This window comes from Chinchilla lanigera, unplaced genomic scaffold, assembly GCF_000276665.1.
Source record: "Chinchilla lanigera isolate Chin_1 unplaced genomic scaffold, ChiLan1.0 scaffold00008, whole genome shotgun sequence".
In the NCBI taxonomy this organism is placed as follows: domain Eukaryota; kingdom Metazoa; phylum Chordata; class Mammalia; order Rodentia; family Chinchillidae; genus Chinchilla; species Chinchilla lanigera.
Window position 1 is genome coordinate 8,918,888 of NW_004955409.1, and position 14,712 is coordinate 8,933,599.

A 14,712-nucleotide genomic window follows, 5' to 3' on the forward strand; every position below is an offset into this window, starting at 1 on the left:
GGGGCGTGCAGGCTGCGAGCGCCGCCCGGGGCGACAGGGAGGCGGGGCAAGCCACCTGTCAGCGCGGCGGAGCCGTGGCCCGACCTCACCTGGACCTGGAGCGCGCGCCGGAGGGGTCGGGGCACCGGAGGGCGCTGCGCCGCGTCTCCCGGAGGCTGCCCCGTGCTTCCTGCTAGTCTCCAAAGTAGAGGATTGGGTAAAAATACCCCAGACCTAAAAACCGCTGTGCCTTCTAAAGCGAGCTGAGTGTTCACAAGGAGGATTTAGATGACCAAATCCGGGCGATCGCAAAGCCAAACCTGAGTCCTCCAACATTTTCTCCGGCTTCTGAGCCCTGCCTGCTCTTCTGAATACAATACTGTGAAGATAGAGCATCTTGAGTACAATTCCACTAGGTAACACTTCCGTCTTTCAGCTCCTGCCAGTGTCCCTGGAATTTCAATCTTTTCTTGCTTGCTGCCTCGGATTTAGTCTCTGCAGCGTGTAGGTAGTGGCCGCACCTGCTAAGGTACCGAGAAGGGTCTTGTGGAGCTGCGAAGTTTTAGGTGTTTCTCTTTCCATAGTTTTAACCGACCAGGAAAGATATCTGCATCATTTAACGGACATTTTGCCCTATTTGGGAAACAGGAATTCTGGAGTCAGTGTTTTGCTTTTGCTTTGTTGCATTACCATAGAGGCAGGGAGGCTTGAGAGATCATTTCCCGGCGCGGCTCTCAGTGACCAAGTCCTCAGTAGTGACTTCCACCCGAGGAGGGAAAATGTGATCTAGCTGGGGGAGTGCCTGTGCCGTACAAAGCAGGGCGTCCCCATCGGGGACTTCTGGAAGTCCCCAAGGTGAATGTGAAAAGGGAAAACTGAAGAAATCTCAGAAACTTATTGTCACCTGCGGCTTATTAAAGGAACTCAAAAGCTGAAAAACAAAACCAAAAAACCCACCCCCCGGGCAAGTAGCGACTCTACTTACGCTGCGGAAAGAAAATAGCGCCATCTAGTGGAAGAACTCTTCATCCAGGGATAGAAGGCTGACCAGGACGAGTGGCCCTTCGCAGGACTTGGATTGCCGAGGCCTCCTTTGCCCTGATAAAAGAGGAGTGTAGGAAAGAAAGGGAAGCCGTGTGGATTTTTGTTCGACAGGAACCAATGCCGAGTTATTATTTATAGTTAAAAAAGAGCCGGGCGTGGTGGCGCACGCCTGTAATCCCAGCACTCAGGAGGCTGAGGCAGGAGGATCACTGCGAGATAGAGACCAGCCTCGGCTACAAAGTGAGCTCAAGACCAGCCTGAAATGTATAGCGAGACTCTGTCTCAAAAACACAGAAAAAAAGGTTAAAAAATGGTAACGAGTATTCAGCAGCCGTATCATTTGAAACCGGAATGAAAATACCCTTTCTCGAAAGGATAAAGGAAAAATAATAATAATTTTTAAAAAGAAAGGATAAGGAAGATATTGCTGTCTGTGATCATTTTTTTCCTTTTTATTCCGTTAAAAAATTATCTGCGCTTCCTTTGAGCCAGGGACCAGGTTAGCCAGGGCCTGCTGAGTCCTCGCCTAGAACCCTGTGAAAGGAGTCTTAGCCAAAAGGTGCTCTATGAACAAACTATGAATCCGCTATCTGGTGAATTAATGTTCGCAACATCCGTTTGCTTCTGTCCTCCTGGCAAGGAAAGACATTGGTGACTTTTGGCCACGTAACTCCCAGGTTTCAAAGATTACTAACTGCAGAAAAATCAGTACCATATTTATAAATCACTGCTCAGGGATCTAGAGATTATTGTATTGAGAGGAATCCTGAGGAGTCCATGTCTCTATGGTTTAAATTCCTATTCTTCTAGCAGTAAAAAGATAGAATAAATATGTTGGCTAGAGAGGCATTAAAGCTGTTCCATTTAACTCTTACCATAGTAGTAAAAGTATTAAAATCTGAACATATAGGTAACTCACAATGAATACTAATTACCTTCAATCCACTCATTCAGTTAGAATATACTAAGTACTTACTGTGTGCCAGGACATCAAGAAGAGATAATAGGCCAAGCATGGTGATGCACACCTATAACCCCAGCACTAAGGAGGCTGAGGCAGGAGGATCACTTCGAGTTTGAGGCCAGCCTGGCCTACATAGTGAACTCAAGGGCAGCCTGAACTACACAGTGAGACCCTGTCCAAATAAAAAAAAAAAGATGAGATGATAAAGACAGATGAGTATCTTTTATCTAATAAATGCCCATGTGACATTTATCTATATACATATCAGATATATAATTAATATAGAAGGAAAATATATAAGCAAAACTCACACATTTATTACAAATGTGTCACAGGAAAAAATGTAAGAAGATCGCACCAAGGTGATAACTACAATGCTATTTTCTAGATGGTAGAATTACTGAGGATTTTTGTCCTATTTTTCCATATTTTCTAGTTTCCCTACTATAAGTTAATGCTGCCCGAGGTCATGGCAAGACCCAAATTAAAGTTGGAAAGTGTCTTAAAGAAACCATGCCAGCCTGGGCCCTGGCTCAAGAGCAAAGTGCTTGCCCAGCATGACGAAGGTCCTGGGTTCTGTCCCCGGTACTGCAAACAAAATAAAACAAAACAGCACAGGAACAAAGCCCTGTGCTGTAGACTGCGGTCTGCCACTCCTGAGACTTGTTTACGAGGCTGTTTCGTTTCCTGCTGGGGTCTTGTCCTAGCCTCGGTGTGCAGTCCCCTGCCTTGCGCGCGCCTGTCCCCGGCCAGCTCAGACGCTCGTGATCTTTAATAGATACATCGCAGGCTCCCCTTTCCTACAGAGACGAGGGGGTTTGGCCATCATCCTCTCCTCTGGGCTTCTTGTCAACATTTCTTTCATTGATTCAGTCAACGAGAAATATTTATCAAGTTTAAGTCACTGTGCCGGGCAAATAGAGGACATGAAGGTAGAGGAAGAGATCCAGACTTTTCAACATCTCACCCGAAGTATGCTCATGACGTGCGTGGGTTCTCACGCATGCATCACACATGTACATGTACACACAGAAGTGGTCCACAGGATAGCCTCACAAAGGGTTGAGAGAGTCCAACAGAAGCAGTAATTCTGTGGGAAATTAAGAAACACACTGCAGACTCATTGCTCTTTTTTGTTTTTTGTTTTTTGTTTTATTTTGGCTTTTCGAGGGAGAGTCTCCCTATGCAGTGCAGGCTGGCCTCGAGCTCACTTTGTAATCCAGCCTGGTCTCAAACTTGCAGTGATCCTCCTGCCTCAGCCTCCCGAGTGCTGGGATTATAGGCATGCACCACCACACCCAGCCTTCCTTGCTTTCTGAGCTGGTGTTCACTGGATGAACAGAGCAGCTTGGGATTACCTGATAATCTAGTATTTAGGAATCTACCCTATTGAGGTAAGGGGAAGATATCCCAAATACAAGTATGAATATGAAAATATTAATTTCAGCAGTTTGAAATAGCTAAACATTAGAATACCTCTCTACAGAGGAATAGGCAAGTGAGCCTTCACACTGAATGTGATGCACCTGTTTTTAACAGTGAGTTATAGTTGAGAAAAATGCTTCCAAATATAATGGACTGATGGACAGAGAGATAGATCGATAAGTTACATTTATGTGATAAATGCAATAAAATGTTAATTGTAGAACACAAGTGGTGAGTTTATAGGTATTCTCCATTTACTTCTCCCAATGTCGCCATATGTTTGAAAATGCTTATACCAAGGGGCCAGGGATAAAAAAGAACAAATCAATTTTATATGTATTGGCCTAGAAAATGATGTTTTTTAAAAAAAATCTATGATGCGATTCTGTTTATGGTTACAAATGCCAGTGAGAGCAAGAATCCTAAGTCTCAGAATCCAGCCCTGTCACTTACGAGCTCTGCTACCTTGTACGAGTCCCGTCCCAATCTGTGCCTCAGTTTTACTAGTAATAAATCTGCCTCATTGTCACTACGAGGAGAATACATACGTTTCCCAAAGCAGTGCAAGCTGTACAGTAACTGTTCAATAAAGGCTGTCAGTAACTATGCCGGAGAGGGGAAAGAGGGTATACGGGGTGGTATATATGCAATGGATATGATATATTCCATGTGGAATGGAGAAATGGCACCCAGAAGACAGCATTACTTTTTAGTCATTCATTTGTTGGTGTAATGCAAGCTCAGGAAGAAAAGATCAGGCAAATCAAGAAAGAGGGACATGCTGTGACATAACTGTGCTGGAAGGACAGTAGAAGAACTGTCCCAGATTAAAAGACACAAAGGGCACATAACAGCTATAGGCAGTGCCTGATCTTTGATTGCATCTGTGTTTGAAAATATAGCTATCAAAGACATTTTGGGGACAATCGGGGAAACCTTTAACCTAGGCTGGAAATTAGCTCATGTTAGGGAGTTATTCTTAATTCTGTTAAATGTGACCATGGTGCTGTGGTCACGAAGAATACCTTTTTGTTTTTTCTTAAATTTTTTATTAGTATATGTCTGTAGTCCAGAGTGTTTACATTCCTTGTGGGGAATTGATAGATGTGTATAACACATTGGCATTCCTTTTCTTTAATCCTTTTCTCCCCCTTCTCTCCCTCTCTTGGTCCCCTTCCTATCTGAGAAAGATCTACATCCTTGCTTCCTACGATCTATCTTTTATTTTGCTCTTTATATTTTGTGTTTCTCATATAAGAGAAGCCATGAGATATGTAAGCTTACGTCTGATTTCCTTTACTTCTATGGTCTCAAGCTACATCCATTTTCCTACAAATGATTCATTTGTCTTTCTTAATGGCAGAATAGTACTCCACTGTGTGTAAAACCACCTTTTCTTTATCCACTCACCTGTTTATTTATTTAAAGGATGTTTACACCAAGATGTTAAGGGAGTCAAGACGTTTGCAACTTACTGTGAGAAGAATTCAGCACACAACACATGCCTAAAAATAGACATTGAGCCAATGTGACAGATGTTGAATGAGCCAGTGGGTAGAATGGGTGTGCCTGAAACTATTCATTCTAATTTTCTTTATTTTTCAGACTTTTTTTAGTAAAAAGCTTTAAAACAAGGTAGAAAAGTTTTAGAAGACAGAGACAGCACTTGCAGTGGTGAGGTGTGGCAGTGACGCCAGTGTTTGGGCATTAAGAACAGAGACACAATTGTATTTGTTTTTTTTTGGTTGGGTGGTTTTTTGTTGTGTGTTTGTTTTTTTCCCAGTACCGGGAATTGAACTCAGGACCTCGTGCTTGCCAGGTAGGCGCTGTGCCGCTGAGCTAAATCCCCAGCCCCAACAATTGTAATACTATAAAGGTTTAGTGCAGGGTCCCTCGAAGTGGGGCCCATGAAACATGAGCGTCAGGATCTTCTGGGGTCTTATGAACAATGCAGATCCCTGAGTTCCTCTGCAGATGCAGCAAATCCGTGTCCGTGAAGGCCCCCAGTGAGCCCCCGGTGACCCTCAGTGACAGCGTTCACCACACTTCCCTGTTACAGATGCGCCCCGAGCATTTATCACACGCATGGATTCTGGGGGCCTGAGAGCCTGCGTGTACAAATATGCCAGGTCATTCTGCGTCTGGGCAGGTTCCGAAAACACTAACACAATTCTGAAGAGCCACACGCGCTAAGAATCCGTGGCCTGCTGGGGGAAACCGCCTGTCTTTACAGACCTCACCATAATCGTCCAAACAGTCTTCAGAGGCTGGGCAAGGAAGACGGCATTGTTCTCAGGAGCCCCTGGTGATTCTTGATGTAAGACAGTGTGGGACTCGCCTGAGCACGGGTCTGCGGAGCCTTGTGCAGGAACGGCCTACGGGGGAGCCGCTGCAGGTGTGGGAACGCAGGGTGCCCGAGCAAGCCCCTGCAGAGGAAGGGCAGCACCTCCGCGTTTTGGTGGTGCTCTCCATGTCCAAGGTGTCTCTCGAAGGTGTCTTCCCACGCGCGCACCCAAAGGCGGGTGCCTCCTCCAGAAAGTGCGGTTTCCTGGTGCTTTCCGTAACTGGAGCTCTCACTGTAAATTCATACTCTACACTGCTAGGTGCATGTACAGTACAAGCTTAGCCGGCTCTACATCGGCACTGGAAGTGACGTAATTCCTTCCCTCCTCCTTTCCCTCCTTCTTTCTTTCCTTTTCCTCCTCCCCTTCCTCCTCCTTCTCCTTCTCCCTCTCTTCCTCATCCTTCTTCTGACATCCTCCTCCAAGCAACCCACACTTTAATCTCCTGTGGACTTCTACAGCTTTAGAGACCAAGAGGGACTTTGTCACCAGAACAGGGTTCTGGTCACGGTAACGTGGGTTCTCCCGACGGCAAACACGAAACAGCCCTGCTCGTCAGCACGCTGCCGGCCTCTAGCGCCCCGCTTTCCGGCCTGCTTTCAGCTCCTCAGACACTGCAAGCTCCTGGCTTCCCCAGACCTTCACACTTACCCCTCCTGGCACCCTGGGTCTCCTTCCACCATGCTCAGCGCGCCCGAGGGCTGATGCCCTCTTCAGGAGTTGACTGAAAAGTCACCTTCGTAGAGAGGACTTCCTGCGCTTGCTGAGGCAGCGGCCCCTTCCTCGTGGCAGCATTCACATACTGCTTGGTCGTTTGCTTTGTGTCTTTTATTATCTCTCTTCCTTCATCAGATTTTAAGACCTACAGGCAGATTCACCCACAGGATCCTCAGTAGCTTTATAGGGCCTGCCACACAGAGATGCACTGTGAATATTTGTGAATCCAGTGAGTAAGTCCTAGGGTAGAAAGTACCTCAGAGGAAGCCAGTTCCAGGGCCTGTCCTCTGCTTAATCAAGTAACCACTACATGTGTTACGAGACCCAGCCCGTGAGGATGTCCTTCCCTACACTGCAGCTAGCAAGACTGATGAAAACTATGCTCTTTCATTGTCCTCGATATACACAACCTAAGGACTTTCTTCAGAGATTATGCTTTTTCATTTGGGGGTATTGAAATGTCTTCTATTAAACCATGGTGACAGGGAATAGTATCTGGCTGCTTGGTGTATGTACTTGGAAAAATAAAAACATGGCAACTTTCACTGGGCTTCTAGTTTTTCTGGCCTATGAAATTCAGAAGTCTGGGCTGGGTGTGGTAGCACATGCCTATAATCCCAGCACTTGGGAGGCTGAGGCAGGAAGATCGTTGCAAGTTCGAGACCAGCCTGGGCTACAAAATGAGCTCAAGGCCAGCCTGAACTGCATAGTAAGACCCTGCCTCAAAAAGGCAAAAAAAGAAATTGAAAAGTCCGGAAGCCACAGGTTTAGGGGTGGCTGCAGTGGCCACTGCGCCCCCTGGTTGGCTTTGGATTAAGTCTGCTCTGATTCACGGTGGCTATGGCGTGTGCCGCTCAGCTGTCCTCCTGGAGGCTGCTGCCACAGGTGGTGGCTACCTCTAGCTACCACACTTGGGGACCAATTCCATGGTGTTCATGCCAAAGTCACGCTTCCCCAGGGGTGGCCCCAGCCCACGGGTGAGCACAGAATGGGTGCTAAGCAGGTCCCTCCCTGACCAGTGTGAGGCTCTTGCAGGGCAGCCTGCGCTTGGGGAAAGAGACTCTCCGGGGGTGTGCTGTGTCCTGAACCTCCTCCCACCAGCCTTTCCGCCCTGTCTTCTTTCACAGCTTCCATGGCTACATTCTACTTAGAAGGCTCCTCCCGTCTGTTCTCACTTCCTGCTCAGGAGTTACCATCCTCAGGAGCTCCCTGCAGGACATGGTGTGCACGTCTAACTTCTGCTGGGCATTTACCTGAACTGATGCACTTAACAGCTTACGGTGACTCAGCAAGGGACAGGGCATTCCAAGTGTCATCTGCGTGAGCACAGACAAGTTACGTAGGGTTTCACCCACCTATAAATTGGGGATAATTCTATTCCCCTTATTTGAGATAGCATGTGTGGTGCCTAACAGTGCCCAGCACTGGTTAAATGGTTCCAGACAGTCCCACCCATGGCTCCTGGGAGGGAACTGCACTATCAGTTCGAAAGCTGTTTCAGTTGATGAAAATGCTTCTTGCATGTTCAAAGAAAAAGCAAGCCAAGCTGGGTGTGGTGGCCCATGTCTGTAATTCCAGCACTCCAGGCTGAGGCAGGAGGATTGCTGTGAGTTCAAGGCCAGCCTGGGCTATAAAAATGAGTTCCAGAGCAGCCTGAACTGCATAGCGAGACCCTATCTCAAAAAGACCAAGAAATAAATAAATAAAAGAAAAGCAAGCCAAAGCACAGAATGTTTGGAAGTTGGATCTAATAAGGGACCTGGACGTTTCCTAAGATTATCAGTGTGTGATATCCATCAATCTAACATGAAATGAGTTTTAACATAGATTCTCATTTCCAAAGCGGAGAAGCTGGGAGGAGTGCATTTAGGTCAGCTAGAAACACAGCCGGCGGGCAGGGAAACGCTTGTTGGTTGGCAGGAGGCCCGCACGGGTGATTCCTGGACTTGGCCGGGGAAGGCGCAATGACACACTTGCACGCGAACGAGGGCAGGAGTCTTATGGTAAGACTTGGGTGACGAACAAAGTGCCCAGGCTGAAGACATTTGAACGCTGATGTAAAGTGAGCCAAGCTGGCACCTGCACCAGAGAGACTCCTGCAGATGATCTCCAATTCACCGTGGTTCAACTTGTAATTGATTTGATTTCGCCCTTGTGCGAGAATACTACGTCCACCTACAGTGGAAACTCTGCTTGGAATGTTGGCGTTGGCCTTCTCCTAGGCAAGCACGCTGTGCTAGGATCTCCTCTTGACATGCTGAGCAGCGGCAGCAGTGAGCTTCGGCTCCTGCTCGGCCTCACAGAGGGTGAACAGCTGATGCCACGGTGTGCTGAGTTACTAAGCTAGAATGCCTCATGGGTTAGGTGTTTTCAGTGCATTTTCAACTTCTATTTCCGGTTTATGATGGGTTACCTGGACAAAACCCATCCTAGGTTGAGCGGCATCAGTAGCATGCTTCCCATGGAAAGTAGTTTCTATATTTAAAACTATTATTTAAAAGTAAGTATAAGGCTTGCTTTTATAAGCTTGTTAAGAGGTCTAAAAAGAACTGGCACATAGTAGGTACTTGAGAAATATTAATTTTCCCTTTTATATACAAATCAGAGTGCATAATGTGGCAGTTGTACAGCTTGGGTCTGTCTCCCATGGGCACATGCTTTATCTACCCTGGTAAGTCATGACAGACAGCCACGTTCAGACACATTCAGGCTTTGCGAGCCCAGGGTGATGTGGAGGTTGCCTGCACTAATAACCTGAGTCTCCAGCACGGTGGGTGATGGCCGAATAATCCAAGCCCAAACCAGTACTGCAAGTTGGCCCAGGTTAGACTGGCCAGAGAGCGCCGCAAGTGAAGCTCCAGGACTCTTGAGACCATTTACATTTTTTAAAGTTCTTTCTACTCTGACAATGATTTTTAAATATTCTGCAGTTTCTCTAGAATTTGCCCAGAGAGAAGACTCCTTACCCCTAGTTTTAAGTCAATAGAAAGCACTAGCCACAGGCCATGAGCAGCTGGGATTGCTCTTTATAAGTCAAGGTGGAACGTGAAGTGGGTAAGAATATTGACTCCATGAAGAAAGAAAAAATGTATTGTGGCAAAATATGTATACCCTTCCTGCCATTTGTAAATGTAAATTTCAGCGGTACAAAGTACATTCATAATGTTGCGCAACCAGCACCACGATCCATCTCCAGGACTTTTTCTTTTCCCCAAACTGACACTCTGTATGTATTAGTTCGGGTTTGCTAGAGGAGTCGAATCATGAAAAATATCAGTGAAACAAAAGGGTTCATTAGGCTTACAGGACCAGAGTGGAAGAGTCCACAACAGCAGTCTGCGCACGGGAGAGCTCGAGGATCCAGAATGGAAACCACAGGACAAGACAGATGAAGGGTGCGGCACCAGTCCAAGGTCGAAGGCCCGGGAGCTCGCCTGAGAGCTGCTGGTGTGAGTCTGTGTTGTGCTGGAAAGCCAAAGAAACTGGAGATCTGGGGACCAGTGTTCTAATGTGGTGACAGGAAAGAGTGCACTGGCTCAGGAAGACTGGGGCTCTTCAAAATGGCTACACTTCCTTCTCCTTTCCCTTTTTTTTCCACCCAAGTCACAAGCCTATTGGTTGATGCCCTGGACCTATGACCAGGGAGGGTCTTCCCCACTCAGTTTGCTAGCCTTCACGTCAGTCATCCATAGACACACCCAGACTGCAGTTTATGATCTACTAGGTGTTTCTTAATCTATTCAGCTGACATAACATGATTAAGGGTCACACTCTACCCACTAAGCAATAGGTTTCCATCCCTCTTCCTCTCAGCCCTGTTAACCACCATTCTTTCTGTCTCTACGAATTTGAGTACTCCAGATACCATATATACATACAGTCGTACAATATTTGTCCTTTTGTGATGGACTTATTTCATGTAACATCATGTCATCAAGGTTATAACACATATCATTACTGCACTCCTTTTTTTCTTTTTTATCTCCAACACCTGGCTCACTGGGTGTCGTATAATAGTACTCAGTAAGAGAGGCTGAAAAATAGTCCAGGAAGAAAATTTTTGAAGCAGTTTTCTCCAGAATGGAGTTAGATAAGAAGAACTAACTCTAATTTTTCAAACTCTTAAGTATACTGTCATTTTGACTGATTTTAAAATAATAAATCCAAGCCAATTAACTGGCGCAATTATTCAAATAAAATAAAAATATAAGCGAATGAACCACAATTTCAAACATAAATGCAGATGGGTTCACACATCTTAAAAATAAACAAATGTGTGAAGCATTAATTATAGTTTTTTTTATAATCCATAATGTGTCACATTAACTCATAATGTGTCATAATGTGTCACAGATTAACTTTCAAATAAATTCAGACAGAAGGTTACATGTAAGCACTGCAGAACCATTCCTATTTACAGGAATTATTTAGGTCAGGATTATAAAAGTGGGGTTTTTGCATTCATGGAACTTGTGGAGAGAGAATTTGCTCCCAAATGGCATGAAAGAAAGAAAGTAAAAATGGCTCAAGCTGGAAGTCATCAAATCCTTATTCTGGCTTTGTTAATGATTCAAGAACTGTCTCTAACTTTTCCAATTGAAAGTACAATTGAAATGTATCCACAGGCTTGAGTAGTTGGAATATAAATCTAGGGTCATAGTTTTATAACATGAACAAACACCAGAATCCCCTTCTCTGATATTTTTTTTTTCCTCTCTGATATTTTTTTAAAAGAACCTTTGTATGTCAAGAACATCCCATAACTGCTGGCACCAACAGTTTCCTCCTAACCGGGGACTACTGTCTCAGAGGATACTTTACAATCAGTAATGATTAACCCCTGGGCTAGTCAGTTTTCTGTCACTGCAACAAGTACCTGAGACAAAAGGTTTGTTCTGGCTCTCGGTTTTAGAGATTTCAGTCCATGGTCAATTGCCCCATTTCTTTGGGCTGCAGCAAAGCAGCACATGAGACAGAGGCCCTGGTCTCTTGGAAAGGGATCATAAAGGAAGCACGGAGAGGGCTGGACTGCCCCCTTCAGGGCCACGCCCCCAAGACTTGAAGACTCCGGTGAAGCCCCACCCCTTAAAGGGTCCCTAACTTTCCAGTAGCACCAGTCCATGGGGAGCACCTTTACCACCATAGGCTTTTGGGGGATAGTTAAAATCCAAACTATAGCAACCCATCTTTTCTACATCCTTGAGACAGTTTCAGGGAGAATTTTATGAGAAATGGCTTCATTCCGTACTTAAATTGTAGGCCAAGCTTCCTCAGTCTTGGTTGTGCTGATGTTCCTTGTGACTCTTCTGAAGAGTACTCAGTGGTGATTCGTAAACTTCTTTGAGTCTGGAACCTGTATTTCCCAGGTGTTCCTGCAGTGCTAGAGTTGCCTGTGCTATATTTTAGGATATTCTGGGTCTGATAATAGGTAAGAGGAAAGGACTGGGAAGTTGTACCTATCAATTCCATTTGGAAAAACTATGTTTTGCAGATAATATAGAGAGCAACTGAGCCCAAGCGTCAGGCAAGAACAAAACTAGGTTCAAATCCCAAGTCCAGCACCTAGGAGCTATGTATGATGGGTTGATTATCTAACCTCACGCTGTCTCTGTTTTCTATCTGTCTTAGTAAATTGTGCCAGGACATGAGATAATATCTCATTGCATCAACTGATGCCCAGCCAGAAGATAGGAAGCATACCAATTATTTCATCAGAGATTATTAATATAAAGAGTTGCTAATGGAAAAGCCAAAAGGAAAACACAGGGGTTCCACAGAGGTAGCAGTTGCAGGAAGAAACTACCATCCAAGGGCTGAGGAAACAAAGTAAATTTGGACTAATAAAAATGTAGATGATTGGAGGCAGGGCACCCACAGAAGGACACTCAGAGCCCCAGAGGGGAGGAGCCATGCTGCGGGGCTGGGCTGGGGTCCTGGTGGGCAGGCAGAGGGGTGAGGGAGCGGGTTTGGCAAATGTGGGAAGAACTGCAAGCCAGATCCCACTGCTGCTTCTGGAGCTGATTGTGACAACCAAGGTCAAAAGGTAAGGTCCTCACAGCGGCAGGGAGCAGACAGGAAGCCCACCGGAAACAAACAGGAAGGGGAAAGTCCTGCCTACCACCTATCTTCCCATCTCTCTCTCTCTGCTGCTCGGATTTGTGAAGCCTCACCTGGAGGCAGCTTGCAGAGCACAAATGTGGTTTGCAGAGTCCAAAGCTCAGCATCCAACGTCACAAAGTGGAGGACGGCAGGTGGGGTTTAGAGCTGAGAGACAAAACCTGTTTGCTGAAGCAAATGCAAAGCATTTACAGCAGAGAGAACAGAGACACATGCATTCCTCCTTCTCCTAACCTAAATGACTTAGGCCAGTGTTTGCTGCATATTTTTTGCAGAATTTCTGGAGAGCCTAAGTATGATAAAGAGCAGAGATTGGGTGGCTGGAGGTTCATTGATTTAAATAAAACAAATATGTTCAAGATTTCTTTTTTCTGTTGCTATGCTGAGGTATCCAATCCAGGGGTTTGCGCATGCAATGCAGGTGCTTTACCACTGAGCTATACCCCCAGCCCAAGGCAGGCTAAGCATTGCATCTTACATTTAAAATGACCCTCAGACCAAACTCTTTGACTGTGCCCGCCCCCTCCACCAGATCCCCACTTTCCTCCCTCAGGCTTTAAACAGTGCGCTCAGAAAAGCTCAGCTCCTGCGATAACTCTCTGTTGCCTTCCCCCACAAGGAGACGATGCTCGCTCCTGCGCAAGGCCGAGGCCTTTCTCCAGCTCCACCCACTCCGAGTCTCCTTCATTTAGTTCCGGGGGCACCTGCCTTTCCGTTCCTCTCATACCCCAGCTCCTTCTCACTCTGGCACATTGCCCTTCCTGTCCCTTCCACCCTCAATGTTGGACCTGGGCTGCTTCTCTCTAAACCCTCAGGACATCAAAATTGTAGGCTCCTCAGAGAGGCCTTCTCTGACCCTATCTTGTCTGCAATTATGTGGCCTACACGTTATGTTATCTGATTTTGTTTGCTGTTTCCTGTTAGCCTCCCCTCACCCCAACCCATCTGCGTGAGTTCCATGAAGGCAAAGACCAGTAGAGATTTGTTCCTTCTCTATCTAAGCACCAAGAACAGAAGTGAGTTAAGAGTAGACCTTTTAAGGCTTTATCGAGTGAATGGATCCTTGAATAAATGAATAGTATTCTGAGAAATAGAAATGTGAATAAGACAGAGTCTGGCTTCTGAATAGAAAAGGTGAAGTTATCACCCATTTTTTCATCGCTATAATGAATTACCTGAGGCTGGGAAGCTTTATAAAGAAATGAGGTTTACTTAGCTCCATTCTGAAGGAGGTTCAGGGGCCAGGGGCTCACAGCTGGTTACTGACTTCTTGCTGAAAGGGTCTCAAGGCACCACATGGGAAGACGGGCAACACGGTGTGTGTAGTACATGTGTGTCCTCTGGGTCTCTCTCTCTCTCCTTATAAAGTCACCATACTCAGTCATGGGGACTTCACCCTGACCTTATTTAATCCTAGTCACCTCCCAAGGCCCCACCCCAAACACCATCGTTGGATTGTTTCTACCCTCTTAATACCCCCAGAGGGTTTAAATTTCAACACCTGCACTCTTGGGGCCACTCAGACCATATTCAAACCATCATAATGGACATGTGCTCCCAGATTCACTGATACCACCTTATTGAGCACGAATCACCCCCAGAGCTCTCACCCTCACCATCAAAAGCCAAGCTCTTGGACTCTTCCTGTTTCCTCACCTGCTGCTGCAATAGCATCTTGATCCTGATTCTCTTGCCTCTACTCTTCTCCTAACTCAAATGCTAAGCCACCCTCCCAACATGTGTATTTATAGTCTGCAGCTAATCCAAGTGACTAAATTCAATTACTAAAATTTAATCTCTTGTGTAGCTAAAAGTAAACATGAAGCCAGGTAGAGCACACTTGCAATCTCAGTACTCAGGAGGCTGAAGCAGGAGGATTGCTGAGAGTATGAGGTCAGCCTGAGCTACATACTGAATTCAAAGCCAGCACGGACTACATAACAAGACCTTGTCTCAAAATAAATAAACAAACATGAGTGCCAGTACTTTCCCCACCTCCCGATGCAGACTGCTACACTTCGAGCCACCTTCAATGCTGCTATCTCCAAAAGCAAATACGGTTATATTGCTGTTTAAAATCACTGTGGTGATTCCTCAAAAAGATTCACGTCTTTAGCAAATATT